Here is a 16,805-nt window from a genome sequence, read left to right as displayed (position 1 = left end):
CCCCCCCCACGGAGTGCCGGCTGTGTCCCAAGAGCCCGGCACTTCTCCTCGGTGCCGGGCTCTTTTACCGGCACTCGCGATTGTCGCCCGCGCTGCAGCAGGCCCCTCCCCTTTAAGAAGGGGAGGAAGGCCTGCAGTACCGCAGCACGCCGTGCCGCAGCGTATGGCGCTGCGGCATGTTACGCTGCGATCTTCAGCTGCAGCGCCCCAAGAGGGATGCCACTGAATTTCTAGGCCGTAATGTTGTTACTTCATCATTGCTGGGTCAGAATCCTAGAATTCCTTATCCAAGCCCATGGGAACACCATCAGCACAATAATTGCAACAGTTCAAGGAGAAAGTCCCACCATTATCCTAAGGCAACAACAGATAGGCAATAAATGCAGGTTGACAGTATTGCCAATATCTCAAGAATACGTAAATAAAAAATGGAGTATAACTCACATTTAACAGCTGTACAGAGAATTCTCTATCAGTGTAGTGATGTTGCCCTAAGTGCTGCTTCCTTATTCCAATTATTTCCCTTTCCTTGGCAATGATTTTAAAATTCATACCTGCTTCATTTGATAGTATTTTGATGTTGTGGAACTGATGCCTCAGCTGCACAAAATGTTCTTATGTGAGGAGAAGGTTAACCAGATTTACTGCCCAGATCTCAGTCCATTGAAAGCCTACACATCTGGATGTCGAATGCGAACAGAAACAGGCTGAACTGTGACACCACATCTGCTCAAAAAGCCTGCCAGCGCCGTCTCAAGTGAGATACTGGAAGATTGTTGCTGCCTTTTGGGTTATAGTTGAAGAGTTGGGGAGTTTCTATGGAGTCATTAACAAAAACCATAATGATGTCATAAAGGTCTGGAAATAAGAACACCTTGTGGGTAACATAACTAACTCGTGATGCTACAATATGTTCAACCAGATCAGCTGTTAGAGGCTGTGAAAACAGTTTAGCTCCACAAGATCAAAATACTGAAAATGAAGACTTAACAAAGGTATGAAGGAAGGGAAAAAGGAGAGTGCTGGCAGAAAAGAGAAAGAGAGAGAGAGCAAGGTCTAAAAGCATAGGCAAGGGAAGGGCAATAGTTGGAATTAGGGACAACATAAGGTGAAGTCATAAATATTGATTCATAGAGAATTCTCTGTAAAGCTGCTAAACATAGGTTGTATTTCACAGGTAGCAATAGCCTTGAGCGCCATATTGTTTGAAATGGGAAACCACACATTTTATGTGGTTTGTGGTTTGGGCTTTAGCTGTTCTCAACCTAACTCTGATATTTTCCTCTGTGTGTTATTGTTAATAAATTTGTAAACACAGTTACAAACAATATGCTCACACTTGGAGAATATTGTCAGGGATGGTGTTTCCTGGATGAATAATTGGACAGAGCTTTTTCTTACTGTGCAGCTTTGTTAACATCCTGAGTGTGACTGTTTATTAAAATCATTACTTAACCTAACTTCACTCTGGGTACTGCAGGCTTAAGCACAACAGAGAATGCTTCCTCTATGTGGCTATTGGGACAAGCAAAATGAGCTCCCTATACAAAAGCTTTGTTAGCTCAAAGTTAATAGATAATAACAATAGTCGATTTCCTGTGGTAGGGAGGGAAGGGGGAATCTTCCGCCATGATCCTTTCCGAAATTGGGGAGATTGTGGTGGAAAATGTCACAGAAAATGTTGGCAGCAGCTGGAACATTAGCCTCCTCTGAGTCAAGGTCCTCATGATGTTGAGATTCTGGTTCCTCAGCCTACACAGCAGCCAGGCCTACCTCCTCCAAGGGATTCCATTTCCATTCCTTTCTGAATAGCAAAGTTTTGCAGGACACAGCAAGAAACCACAATACAAGAGATCTGCTTGGGAGAGTACTGCAGTACTCCTAAATTATCAAGGCCCTTCAGAACCTCGGTAGTCCTCCCAAAAACCACTCGAGTTGATGAATGCGCATCATTGTATCGATGTTCAGCTGGTGAGGAGGCACTTGAACCTTGGAAGCAAGGGTTACACCTCATCACCCATACTCCATCCTGACACTTAACTGCTTCCCCTGAATGCAGCTGCGAGGCTGGACTGTCTCATGATAAAAGCGTTGTGACAACTCCCTGCAAATTTGGCCTAAACATAGAGAATTTGTTGCTGTTGCTCACAAACAATTTGAACATTCAGAGAGTGGAATCCTTTTCTATTCAGGAAATTCAGTGGATTCACAGTAGGGGTCTGTAGTGCAACATGACTGTCATCTATTGCCCTCTGACCTTTTGGAAAACCACCGGCATGATAGAACTAAATAGTCCTTCACGCTGTTGACTTGGAGTTATCCCAAAGTAAATGAATTCCCAGCTCTCCTAAAGATGGTATCAGTGACCTACTAAATAAAGCACTGAATGGCACCCTGAGTGATGTTACAGAAGCCCCCTGTTGCAGCCTGGCATGAGCCAGTGCATAAAAGTTGCCCACTTTGACAGCCACTGACTGAGCTGTTTGGGCAATTGATCTGGGCTGGAGGTCTGTGTGTAGAAATTGGCACAGGGTGTCTAGTGTTTCCTTTGTGAATCAAAGTCTGCAAAGGCACAACGTCGCACTCATACCCTCATAAGATCTTCTGGATCTACAGACTCATACAAGGATTATTATGGGTTGACCACATCCTTCATCAATGCTGACATACTTTCCTTTGCACCATTCTGGACTCATCCTTTAATATCACATATGGAGGAATTCCCACAGTGTAACACATGCTATTATATAGTATCCTTTGCTGTGGTTGGTGGTTGTAAATCTTTAGGTGATCAGAGCACCCTCACTTTGTCAATTTAAAGACCATCTCAGTAGCTCCCCAAGGCAAAAAAATCCCTGAAATACGCAACCCTCAAATATGGGAAAAAGTTGTCCAGTCAGTAAATGTCTTTAAATGTAACATTTCTGCCAGAATCAAAGCAGAAACCTGGAGGACGCATGTCCTGCCGCAGTCTCTATGAGTCCCCTGTTGTCATTGCACGCCAGTCCACTAAAATTGTGAGGGACCTGGTACTTAGCATTCCGTGGTTGGAGGGGAGTGGTTTAGAATGGGGATTCGCTACACTTGGGGGGGGCAGTGCTGTGGTATAGTAACAATGGCACCAGCCCTGGGATTTAGCAGCACTGAATCCTAGATCCTGGGGTCCTGCAGAATTAGGGTGGGGGTCCTGGAGTTTGATAGTGGGGTGGGGGTTAATATGACATCACTGGAGTGGGAACCTGGGGTTTAGAAAAACTGGACGGCAAACCTGTGGTTCGGCACAATTGGAAGGTTTGGCCCACTGGTGGATTCCTGGGGGGGGATTTTAACCTAAAAAATTTGGTGGGTTTGGAGCGTGGGGGTCGTTACAATTTAAAAAATCAGATTCCAGACCTGAAACTGCCTCCAACCCGCCCACTTCCAGTTTTAACGGAGGCAGAACGGGAACCAGGATGGGGTAGCGCAGCCAACCCAGTCCCAGGAGGTGGGACGTCAATTTAAATATTATAATGAGGCTGGAAGCCGTTTTTTTAACCTCCATTTTGTTTTTAACTGCATGTGGACGGGTTTTACACACGTTGTAAAACTGGCAGTTACAGCAAGGCGCGGATAGCTGCATCCCGGAGGTAAGTACCTTTCTACCTACCTCCTGCATCCAGGGTCCTACCTAACCCCCCCCCGCAATCGGAGACACCCTCACAAGGCCTCCGATCACCACCCCTCCCAGGCCTCCCCCCCACCCCACAGGTGGTGCTGAGGCCGGCCACAATCTTCCCTTCACCCCCACCCGCCCCACGATCTTCTGCCCAAACCCCCCCCCCATTAACAGCCCAGCCCCCACGTGAACCCTCCCTCCCTCCTACCCATCCGCAGCCAGCCAGCCTCTCAATCTGGCTGGCTGCAGGCGGGAAACCAAGAACGCACATGCAAATCAGGCCCTGCCGTTAAAGTCGGCAGAGCCTGCGGGAAACCTAGCCTCCCGAGTTTCCCGCCCGCCTCGGAGCCCCACCACTCCCAACCTGGCTTCCTCCTTAAAATCCAACCCCTGGTGTCTGTCAGTAATGAGGAGAGGGACAGGGACTGGGCCTGTCAGCACAGAGGTGTCATATCTGAAAACAACTGTTTTCACCATTTCTCTGGGGTCCACCAATTTCCCACCAAAGGAGATTAGGACAACTCCTGTTCCTATGCTCCTATGAGTTATTTATGTTGCTTTCTGTCTTAAGAAAAATGTTATGATAGCCGAGAAAATAAAACCCTCGTGTTCTCTGCAAAAATGCAGAGGATGAAATTGGTCTTTGCCAGTAGCGCAAAATGGATCTGTAGCGAATCGGCAGGCGGTTTTATACCACGCTCAGCCATTGACTTCAATGGAAAAGAAAATTGGGCATAGCGTTAAACAGGCTGCCGATTCACTATCGCCCGTTTCACACTACTGGCAAAGACTAAAAAGAGGAGGGCACGCATGGGATGTGAATCTCCGAAGGGAGGCTCGGCAAAAAAAATTTGGGTGATATTCTTACTAAAGTTCTTTCTACTTAAATATTTGGCCAGAATTTCCTCAAGGGAAGCGGGTTGAGGGTGAGGGGGGCCTCCGAGGCGAGCGGGAAACCTGAGAGGCTGGGTTTCCCGCAGGCCCTGCTGATTTTAACGGGGATCGCGGTGAGGGTCGGCCAGGGTCATGGCGGGGGGGTTCGGCTGGGGATCGCGGTGGGGGGGAGGGGGGTTATCGGCCAGGGATTGCAGGGGGGTGGAAAGAGGATCGGGGCCAGCTACCGAAGGATCGTGGCTGGCCTCATTATCATCATTGGGGGGAGGCCTGGCTGGGCGGGGGGGGACGCAGTGGGGCTGGGAGGCCTGGGGAGGCGATCAGAGGTCTCCGATCGTGGGGGGTGGGTTGGGTTGGGACCCTGGTTCCAGGAGGTAGGTATAAAGCCACTTACCTCCTGATACCGCAGTCCCCACCTCTGTTTAACTGCCAGGTTTCACAAATTGTGTGAAACCCGTCCACAGGTAGTTAAACACAAAATGGAAGGGGAAAAAAAGAGGCTTCCAGCCTCATTACAATATTTAAATTGAGGTAATGCCCCCTGGCAGCGGGTTAGCTGCCCGCCCCCCATCCAGCCCCCATCCAGCCCCCGTCCCACCTCTGGTAAAACCGGACGTGGAGACGGGATCAGGTCAGGAAGCCCATTTTTAACATTTTAACTGCCCCCATGCTCTAAACCCACCCTTTTTTTTAGGGAAAATTCCAGCCTTTGTATTTCCCCAAAAGTAATGTTGGTTTTGTTTTGAGGGCGGGGGAAATGAATCAGTTTTTTTTATCTCTATATTTCCAACTTTTTTGATTCAACAAACTTTGTATATATCTTAAATCACAGAATTACATGGCTATTTACCTTGGTGTCATATTTGACCCTGAAATTACCTTCCAACCACATATCCACGGCATAACTAAGACCGCCTATTTCCACCTCCGTAACCTCGCTCGTCTCCGCCCTTGCCTCAGCTCATCCGTTGCTGAAATCCTCATCCATGCCTTTGTTACCTCTAGACTTGACTATTCCAATGCACTCCTGGCTGGCCTCCCACATTCCACCCTATGTAAACTTGAGGTCATCCAAAACTCAGCTGCCCGTGTCCTAACTCGCACCAAGTCCCGTTCGCCCATCACCCCTGTGCTCGCTGACCTACATTGGCTCCCGGTTAAGCAACGCCTCAATTTCAAATTTCTCGTCCCTATTTTCAAATCCCTCCCTGGCCTCGCCCCTCCCTATCTCTGTAATCTCCTCCAGCCCCACAACCACCCGAGATATCTGCGCTCCTCTAATTCTGCCCTCATGAGCATCACTTATTATAATCGCTCAATCATTGGTGGCCGTGCCTCCTATTGCCAAGGCCCTAAGCTCTGGAATTCCCTGCCTAAACCTCTCCGCCTCTCTACCTCTCTTTCCTCCTTTAAGACGCTCCTTAAAACCTACCTCTTTGACCAAGCCTTTGGTCATCTGCCCTAATTTCTCCTTATGTGGCTCGGTGTCATTTTGTTTGTCTTATAATACTCCTGTGAAGCACCTTGGGACGTTTTACTGTGTTAAAGGCACTATATAAATACAAATTGTTGTTGTTATTCGGTTGATTACACTTCCTGTTATTGAATTTCATAAATATTTTGCTGTGTTTCGTTTTAAACAGTCCATTTTATTTTTAGTCTCTGATATAAAATGTGTCTGTTTACAATTAAGAGATTGTTTAGGCTCTTTGCTGGTGGGGTTTCACTCTTGTTCTTGTTACTGATTTAATTTCTTTACTTCTTTACAAACTAGTAATGATTTAGTTCTAGAAAAGTAGAAGTCTGTTCTTTAATTATCAGTTCTTTTTGACAGTAATTCCACTAGCTTTTATGTTAAATTGGTGCCAGTTATAGCATTCTTATCTCTGTTAGAACGTTGTGGGTTGAAGCCCCACTCCAGAGCATGTATCAATACTGAGGGGGTGCTATCATGTCAGAAATGCTGTCTTTTGGATGAGATGTTAGACTGCGGCTTCATCTGCCCTCTGGTGGATGTGAAAGATCCCATGGCATAGTTTGAAGAACAAGGGAGTTCTGCGGGTGTCCTGGCTAACATCAATAAACAGAGTAACTGCCACTCATCCTAGTTACCGTTTATGGGATGCTTCTGTGTACAAATTGGTGCCGTGTTTGCTTATTTAACAATGATTTCACTTCAAAAGTGATCCATTGGATGTAAAGTGCTTTAGGACCTCAAAGACTATATAAATGCAATTAAAAGAAACTTAACTACAGAGTAACCATTCTTTAATTCCTTGTATGTTCAGCCCAGTGAAAATATGTTCTAAACAGATTTTCTTTTGGAAATGTATTTTTACTGATGAACATACCATGGCACAGAGCTCAAGGCTTTCTTCTTATAGATCTTCACAAGTATTAATATAGGCCCGTAATTTGCGGCCCCTATGAGGTGCGTACACGCCCGTTAGGGCCCACAAGTTCCGAGTTTTCACGTGTGAAGCACATGCGCGAAAATCCGGAACTTGCAATCTGTCAAGTCTTGACAGATCCAATGCATCCCCGGGAAAGGGGCATCCATGGGCGGAGAGTCTGCCCAGTGAATGCCCATGAAATTCTTATGCCTGGTAAAAGCAGGAAAGATTTCCTTCTTTCATTTGATGAGCTGGCCCATAATGATCTCGGAGGGCAGTTAAGAGTCAACCAGGTTGCTGCGGGTCACATATAGGCCAGCAGATTTCCTTTTCTAAAGGACATTAGTGAACCAGATGTGTTTTTACAACAATCTGGTAGTTACATGGTTACCATTACTGATAGTAACTTTTTATTCCAGATTTATTTAATTAACTGAATTTTAAATTCCCTAGCTGCAATCATAGGATTTGAACTCATGTCTTTAGATCATTCTGTACACAGCCTCTGGATTACTAGACCGGTAACATAACCACTATGCCACCATTCCCATAATATCGTGTGGCTTAAGCTGTCACCGGTCCTGCCATGTGATAGCTCGCTGATGAAGATGGCTATACAATTGATTGAGTCCTGCATTTGTGGGTTGGTTTTTCAATTGCTTTAAAAATTGTTCTTTTAGAAAGTCAATCATAAATAGTTTTAAAAAATGTCGATTCTGTGCTCCCTGGGGAATATTCTGCTGGGTATACTGACCGCTCTGCCCCAAATTCTCAATCTGCAGTCCTCACAGCTCAAGCTCTGCACTGGGAGCCCAAATTTGTAAAATCTACCTTATACAATATCATTACATTGACAGGTATAAACTGCCACAAAATTAATCACAGGGTGAATCATCTTCAGATTATCAGTTTTATAATTTTCACTTTTATTTTTAAGGGTGTTGAAAGTTACCGGGGAAGTGTTTTTGCTGAATTGCCCTATAATTTATCTCTTCATCCGTTTATATCTACACAAAAAGCTTTTTTCCCCTTAAATTTTCTCTCTTTAGAGCTCTTAATCTCAATTCATATCATATCATACATGGGAACAAAGACTCCCAATAGACACTGGTAAAAATAAATATTTTGTGTCTGGTATCCATCTTTGTTTTATGTTATTCTACATCCCATAAAAAAAAGTCATGATTGTTTCAACTTCCCAGAAAGTAATCAAAAAACACATTGGCCAAGAATTTCCTCAGAGCTGCTTCCATTCCCCCTTGGTAAATCAGCACGATCATTTTTTATCTACTAGTAGATCGCTCGTGGTGTTACTCGTGGCCTGTACCTTTATATATGTATGTATGTATAGCCCAGTCATTGTGGAACTGCTGGAGCAGTAGTGACACAATTGTGATGTTTTAAATATTGGTCATGAGAAAGAGTGGAGGAAAGTCGAGGTCAAAAGACAAGATAGACTGAAGTTTCTGCATTAAATAGAAAGCAGAAATCATTGGCGTCCAACGAAAACTCTAGAGAAGCTTAACTTTATTATCATCTTTGCCTTGAAAGAATTCAGCTCACATATCCTTTGTTTCAACAAGCACAGACACAGCAAGAGAGAGTGAAGAGCTAGTATAGGGAAAACTGACAATGAATCAAGGAAATTGTGACAAGGTCTGGAAGGACTATTAAATGATTTATTGTTTATTTGAAATGTTTGTTGTTTGTTCATTCTAAACTAAGAATGCATAAATATTTCAGTAAATAAGAGATGTCAGCCTTTTAGTATTGAAATCAGTGAGATAGTCTCTCCAAAATCTGCCATGGGTCAGTGTCCATGGGCAGAGCCCCGGTGTGGGACCAGGGGGCAAAATCTCTGACTGTTCTCAGACTTTAAGCACTTTTGGAGACAAAAGAGTAGCAGAATCTTTAAAATTCATTAATATTTATTCCACCATTATACATTATTCGAACTTAGCAGATTCATACGTGTGCACACGATCAACTTATTATGCTGACAGTGCTGGCGCAGAGTAAATTGTCTAATGTAGCCTGTTTGAGATGAAAAAGTGCCATTTCAGAAAGTGATCATTTGATAAAGCCCTCCACCAGTGTTTTGTTTCTGCAGTTCTAATTTATACGCTGCACCACACCAGAAAGTCACACCATTTAGTAAAAAGGTAATACCATAATTTCATCCTGATCAGGGAAGAAATTACCCTGAAAGTGTAAAATGTCAAATGAACTATTAATATCAATAGACAAGTACATTGGCTGGCATAGGTCAAGAAGTATGACAGCTTATTACTTATATCAAAACTAGGTATAAATTGTAAATTCAAAAATTTTGTTTCAGTTTTCAAATTATGCAGCATTGTGAAATCTAGTACACACCAACTTAGACTCTATTTGAGACAATCTTCTATATTGTTTTAGCCCGACCTTAGGGTCTCCGGTTAGATAATTTCTGACTGGAACGCCCCTCAAAATTGTGAGATTGAGCAAAATATTGGGACTGATATATTCAAGTGCAAAGTTCAGTGGACACAGGTTACATGATATGCTTGAAGATGAATATCTTTTTTTAAATTCTTTTTTATGGGATGTGGGCGTTGCTGGCAAGGCCAGCATTTATTGCCCATCCCTAATTGCCCTTGAGAAGGTGATGGTGAGCTGCCTTCTTGAACCGCTGCAGTCCATGTGTTGAAGGTACTACCACAGTGCTGTTAGGTAGGGAGTTCCAGGATTTTGACCCAGCGACAATGAAGGATCGACGATATACTTCTAAATTAGGATGGTGCGTGACTTGGAGGGGAACTTGGGGGTGGTGGTGTTCCCATGCACCTGCTGCCCTTGTTCTTCTAGGTGGAAGAGGTCGTGGGTTTGGGAGGTGCTGCCAAAGAAGCCTTGGCGAGTTGCTGCAGTGCATCTTGTAGATGGTACACACTGCAGCTACGGTACGCCGGTGGTGGAGGGAGTGAATGTTTAAGGTGCTGGATGGGGTGCCAATCAAGCGGGCTGCTTTGCCCTGGATGGTGTCGAGCTTCTTGAGTGTTGTTGGAGCTGCACTCATCCAGACAAGTGGAGACTATTCCATCACACTCCTTGTAGATGGTGGAAAGGCTTTGGGGAGTCAGGAGGTGAGACACTCGCCGCAGAATACCTAGCCTCTGACCTGCTGTTGTTGCCACAGTATTATGTGGCTGGTCCAGTTAAGTTTCTGGTCAATGGTGACCCCCAGGATGTTGATGGTGGGGGGTTCAGCGATGGTAATGCCGTTGAATGTCAAGGGACGGTGGTTAGACTCTCGCTTGTTGGAGATAGTCATTGCCTGGCCTGAACATTGTCCAGGTCTTGTTGCATGCAGGCATGGACTGCTTCATTATTTGAGGAGTTGTGAATGGCACTGAACACTGTGCAGTCATCAGCGAACATCCCATTTCTGACCTTATGATGGAGGGAAGGTCATTGATGAAGCAGCTGAAGATGGTTGGGCCTAGGACACTGCCCTGAGGAACTCCTGCAGTGATGTCCTGGGGCTGTGATGATTGACCTTCAATCACAACTATCTTCCTTTGTGCTAGGTATGACTCCAGCCAGTGGCGAGTTTTCCCCCCGATTCCCATAGACTTTAGTTTTACTAGGGCAGAAACTATCTCAGAACCCTGGTGCACTACATACATGTAATTTGGGTTTCTCCTGCTAGAGACATGTTAATTAATTGTGCATGACCATATCAAAAAGAATGCAAATTATCAATATAATATTCAGGCCTAAAATAAGCTAATATTGGGCAAAAATTTGTCAAATAATAATATGTTTGCTATTTTGTTCATGGTACTCATCCAATTTTCTTTTGATTTGGGTTATTATTACATAGTTATATGCTATTTATTATGCTCAATTTGAGGTAAATTAGTTCTGACTGCTGCGAATGCTTTGACACTTTTGGCAGACGTCCTCTGGGTTTTGGAGCCTGTGATGGCCCTGCCAAAGTCTGCTCCTCCTGCAGATTCAGCCATCGGGATCTGAGGCAGCATGTGGGGCTCTGATTGAGGGGGAGGCAACGAGGGAGAAGTGGGAGCGCTTTGAGAAGAGCCCCCACTTCCATGTCCCCTCTCACCATCATCCCTCTCAATTGCCACCCGCACTTCCCTGCTAGCAAGGAGCTGGAGAGCAACTTGCTGCACAGCAGTGGGGTGATGAAGGCCCAAGTCTACATTAATATCCCTCCTCGAGATGAAGTCAGTGAGCGTCTGCCATCTGTTGTTCACAGCAAGCATGTTCTTGTTGGACTGGCGCATTTGCTGCTCCATGCAGGTGGCCGTCCTTTCCATAGAACAGCACATCGTCGCCATTGCCTGCGAGATGGTGGTGTTCATGTTGGAGATGGACTCCTCCATCCTCTGAACATTTGCACATATCGCAGCTACAAAAGTGCCAGAGCCTCCTGCATTTCTTGCTGCCCCTCCAGGATCACCCTCTTTCTCGATGGCTCCCGAGGTTCAGCATCTGCATACAGCTCAGCAGAGCTTGGAGCATCCTGCGCCCTCCGGCGAGGAGTCTCCACTGCTGTCCCTGTCAACACCATCTACTCTCGCTCGCTTGTGATGTGTGAGACACCAGCTGACAACACTACTCTATAGCGCACAGGACCCACTGAGGTGTGCATATCTGCACTGGTGCTGGCTGCGCTTGGGTCTGCTGATGGTGTGCCCTCAAAGAATGGAGCTTCCTCTGAGGAGTCGTCTGGTTGAACAATGGTGGGGTGGGGGGGGCACTTGACAGACCTGTGGGAGAGTAAAGAGATGAATTAGAAGCATTGTGATAAGCATGGGTAACGTTACCATTATGCACATGATGACATTTCACTGGCTGCTGAAATCAGTCGCCATGAATGACTGTTGTATGCCGTGTGGCTTTATGAGATTTAATTCTGTCACTAGGTTGCTGGGAGGTCCCCCTCTCTCCGTCTCCCACTGCCAGCAGCTCTGCAACTCCAGAGATTTCGAGGACGTGCTCCTCTGCTGGTGTCAAGTTACTGAAGGATGGAGGGCCAGCTCCAGTTTTCTGCCTCTCCCTGTTGTTGTGGGCTCTCTTCCCCTGCAAGGAGGGAAAGAAGAGAACTTTGAGTGAGAGTGATGGAATGAGTGTAAGGAATGGATGGGCTACATCTGTAGAGGGTGACTATGAGGGAGTGGCGTGACATTGCCAAATGGCCTCCTTCTGTGGTGTTACTTGCTATGATTACTTTAGGATGAGGGTGAGTGTCAGTGGTGGTTTGTCAGATGGGGATGTGAGTAGGTGCATAGACAGTGAGGATTGGGTGCACCTGCAAGGTAGGTTGGTGTGAGAAGTGAAGTGCAGGAGTAGGCTTGGGAAGGCAGAGTGATGGGGATGGGGTGACAGGCACATCAGGATGTAGGTGAGTGTGGCATTGCACTCACCTTTCCTGACCTCATGAGATCATTGAATCTCTTGCAGCACTAGATCCATATCCTCCTCACCACATCCCTCTTGCTGACCTCCTCCTGTGATCTCTAGCCATGCCCTTTTTGTCTCTTTGCGTGGTCATTTTCGTCCATCCCCAGGGAAGAGGACCTCCTTGCGTGCTCTTATTGCCTGCACCAGCACCAGCACTTCCAGGGAGGCACCTGTGAATCTTGGCGCTGCCCTCTGTTTTGTCTCCATGATCCACAGATCTGTCAGTCTTATTCCATAATATAAAGCTCTTTTAACCACCTTCTACACTCCTACAGCAATCTTCAAATGAGATGTGTGCAAGGCTGCTTTAAATATCCACACTTAAAACGAGTCATCAGTGATGCCATCAAACTGCTCCATTTAATTGGGCCAGGAAACGCACATGAGTCTTTCAATTGGTACCATTAAGTTAAACGCGCAGTGCAGAATGCACTGTTCAAATCTTCAGGTTCCTGACCCACTATGCAACCCACACACACCTGACCCGCCTCCAAGGTAAAGATTCCGGCCTTTGTCTTGGTGCTTTATTTTCAAACTTGCACAAGGACACTTTGCTTTAAAAATCCAACATTTAAATGTAATCCTTTTCTAAATCCTTTCTGTGGTTAAAAAAAAGGTCAAAAATCCTGAAACGCATGATCATGTCTTTATGAATAGAGGATTTTATTTTAATTCTAATTTTAATTTATGGTTTTTTGCCCCTTGGCTTTCTCACCCTAATCTTGACCATGAGGAATAACAGTATAGCTCCATATGCACACTTGCACAAACACACATACTACAAACACAAGCTCCAGCTGGGGCACTGAGGCTAACTGCAGCACTCTTACTGCGAGATCAGCTAACTCAGCACGGACGTAGAATTGGACTTCGGACTTTCTTAGTTTGTACACCAGGGAGTGCCTTTACCAACTGATACATTGGGGAGCCCGGATTATATTATTAAACCTTTATTCTCCAAGGTTCTGATTTTTTTATGTTACTGTGGGAAAAGACCTAACAAGTAAAGTGCCCGGTCCATCAATTACAAATTTTACAAAAGAAAAGAGGATGGGATTTGGTTGTTTCCACCATTTAGCTTTGTTCAGTTTTATCAGAGTGATAGATCTAAATTAAACTTAAAGCAGTATCACAAGATGTGGGCAGGAAGTATCAAGAAACTTAATATATCGTTGTCTGCCTCTGAGTTAATGCAGTTCCTCACATGTCTGTTTATATCTATATATATAAAAGGATCGATCTGTCTGTCTGTCTGTCTATCTGTCTGTCTGTCTGTCCTTCTGTGTGTCTGTCCGGCTATACACTCGAAAGTTATAGAGCGTACCTACGCGTGCGTTACCTCCAAAGAAAGCTTACCGTTCCAGGACGGTCGTAAGCGTATTTACTTTTCGCTCGGACAAAAATTGTTCGCGCCTTATACAAAAAACCTTCAAAATTCCACTCATTATCTGCTAATTAGCATTGAATGACTGACGTCAAGGTCCACCAATCCTGTGCCGCCATGATTGACCAATCCTACAGTTCAGTCACCTGATGGTTGACCAATCGGTGTGTGTGTGGGCGGGACTAATCGTTTTCATCTCAGGGATCTGGCAGCCATTGCCTCAACTACTTCCAGCTCAAAATCTGCTAATCCAGCTTCGAAAAAGTTAGCATCTCTTTTAAAAATAACATAAGAATTACCAAAAACGTTTTAGAAGTACTTTCACTTTCATCTTTGAAGGTATTAAAAGTTAGAAATGTTGCCCGGCAACAGATTCACAGAGGGATAGAGACAGGGCCGAAAGCCTGGGACTCGATTTAAACCGCCCGGCCCAAAACAGCCCTGGCAACACGGGGCCCCCCCCAGCTAGTGCTATATAAATCGGTGAAAGCAAACTGTTAACGATAAATACTATATAAAGTCACAAAGCAATGAGAAGCTATTTTAGTGACTGAGTGTGAGAGATCAATAACTCAGATATCAGGCCAATTTGGGATTGCAATTCTCTTGTGAAAAAATCTTCAGCGGCTCGCCCCATGCAGTGTACATGAATCAAAATGGAGGGTATCTGGATGATGATGTCTGGTAATTTTGCAAGCAGGAGAATGACGATTACAAGCTACAAAGCTTTTAAACATATAAGAGCATATTTTCCTGACTGAGTAGAGCTGGAAGATGTGGGTGAGGTTTTAAATGAATATTTTGCACCTGTGTTCACTATGGAGAAGGACGATGTAGGCATAGAAATCAGGCAGGGGGATTGTGATATACTTGAACAAATTAACACTGAGCGAGAGGAGGTGCTAGCGGTTTTAGCGGGCTTAAAAGTGGATAAATCCCCAGGCCCAGACGAGATGTATCCCAGGCTGCTGTGTGAGGCAAGGGAGGAGATTGCAGGGGCTCGGACACAAATTTTCAGAACCTCTCCGGCCACAGGAGAGGTGCCAGAGGACTGGAGGACAGCTAACGTAGTACCATTATTCAAGAAGGGTAGTAGGGATAAACCAGGGAATTACAGGCCAGTGAGCCTGACATCAGTGGTAGGGAAATTATTGGAAAAATTTCTGAGGGACAGAATTAGTCTCCACTTGGAGAGGCAAGGATTAATCAAGGATAGTCAGCATGGCTTTGGCAGGGGGAGATCATGTCTAACCAATTTGATTGAATCTTTCAAGGGGGTGACTAGGTGTGTGGATGAAGGTAGTGCAGTTGATGTAGTCTACATGGACTTCAGTAAGGCTTTTGACAAAGTCCCGCATGGGAGACTGGTCAAGAAGGTAAGAGCCCATGGGATCCAGGACAATTTGGCACATTGGATCCAAAATTGGCTTAGTGGCAGGAGGCAGAGGGTGATAGTCGAAGGTTGTTTTTGTGACTGGAAGCCTGTGTTCAGTGGTGTACCGCAGGGATCGGTGCTGAGTCCCTTGCTGTTTGTAGTGTACATTAATGATTTAGATATGAATGTAGGAGGTATGATCAGTAAGTTCGCAGATGACACAAAAATTGGTGGAGCGGTAAATAGCGAGGAGGGAAGCCTTAGGCTACAGGACGATATAGACGGGTTGGTCAGATAGGCAGAACAGTGGCAAATGGAATTTAACCCTGAAAAGTGTGAGGTGATGCATTTTGGGAGGACTAACAAGGTGAGGGAATACACAATGAATGCTAGGACCCTAGGAAGGACACAGGATCAGAGGGACCTTGGTGTGCATGTACATAGATCCCTGAAGACAGCAGGACAGGTAGATAAGGTGGTTAAGGAGGCATATGGGATACTTGCCTTCATTAGCCGAGGCATAGAATATAAGAGCAGGGAGGTTATGATGGAGCTGTACAAAACGCTAGTTAGGCCACAGCTGGAATACTGTGTGCAGTTCTGGTCGCCACACTATAGGAAGGATGTGATTACATTGGAGAGGGTGCAGAGGAGATTCACCAGGATGTTACCTGGGCTTGGAGCGCTTCAGCTATGAAGAGAGACTGGACAGGCTGAGGTTGTTTTCCTTAGAGCAGAGAAGGCTGAGGGGGGACCTGAGGGGCATAGATAGGGTAGATAGAAAGGAACTTTTCCCCTTAGTAGAGGGGTCAATAACCAGGGGGCATAGATTCAAGGTAAGCGGCAGGACGTTTAGAGGGGATTTGAGGAAAATCTTTTTCACCCAGAGGGTGGTTGGAATCTGGAACTCACTGCTTGAAAGGGTGGCAGAGGCAGGAACCCTCACAACATTCAAGAAGCATTTAGATGAGCACTTGAAACGCCTTAGCATACAAGGCTACGGACTAAGTGCTGGAAAATGGGATTAGAATAGACAGGGCTTGTTGGCTGGCGTGGACATGATGGGGCGAAGGGCCTCTTTGTGTGCTGTCTAACTCTATGGGCCTAGAAATTGGGTTGGTAGCGCCGGCGCTGAGCGCCTAAAGAGACCTAGAATTGGGGCGAAGCGCTATGTTGGGGCGGACGCTATGAAGATAGCGCCAACTCAGATATTGACTATACATTTAGCGCCTGCGCTAAGTGTTTGCGCGCGCCCGCGAGCGCAAGCAGCTCATGACGTCATTTCAGCGTGCAACGCCTTTTAGGAGCGCCTGAGCGCATATTGGATGGCGCCCGGAGCCTTAGCGCCCAGCGCTATTAGTGACAGTTCGAGGGAGGGCTAACAGGCCCTTCTCGGAGTAGGGGAGCACTATTTAAAGGGGACAGCTCTACTGCAGAATCTTCTGCCACTTGGCCTGCTCATTGCGCTCGCTACTAGAGAGAGTTGGCAAGCTAATGTGGAGCGGAGTTCTGGGATTTGAGCTTTACAGTACTTGGTACCTTCAACCCTGTCCGAAGCACTTGCATCACTACACCTAAAAGCCTTTTGACCAACTGGCATCGGAATGGGAGCTTGTTTGGAGGGCGACGGACCTCATC

General features: G+C 45.7%; 1 protein-coding gene across 1 annotated transcript in view; it reads left to right on the top strand.

The window, feature by feature from the left end:
* Positions 1–910: 910 nt before the first annotated feature.
* The window catches only part of LOC147123484 (protein FAM221B-like), a 71,775-nt gene continuing 55,880 nt past the window's right edge, over positions 911–16,805 (top strand). Inside the window, exon 1 of the mRNA XM_086004604.1 lies at positions 911–995. The gene's annotated coding sequence lies outside the window, so the exon portion shown is untranslated. The remainder of the gene's footprint in view (positions 996–16,805) is intronic.

This window comes from Somniosus microcephalus, chromosome 2 (genome assembly GCF_052327205.1).
Source record: "Somniosus microcephalus isolate GS21.2 chromosome 2, FLI_Smic_1.0, whole genome shotgun sequence".
Lineage (NCBI taxonomy): Eukaryota > Metazoa > Chordata > Chondrichthyes > Squaliformes > Somniosidae > Somniosus > Somniosus microcephalus.
The sequence above is the reverse complement of the archived record's forward strand: the minus strand, read 5'-3'. Positions and strand labels throughout refer to the sequence as shown.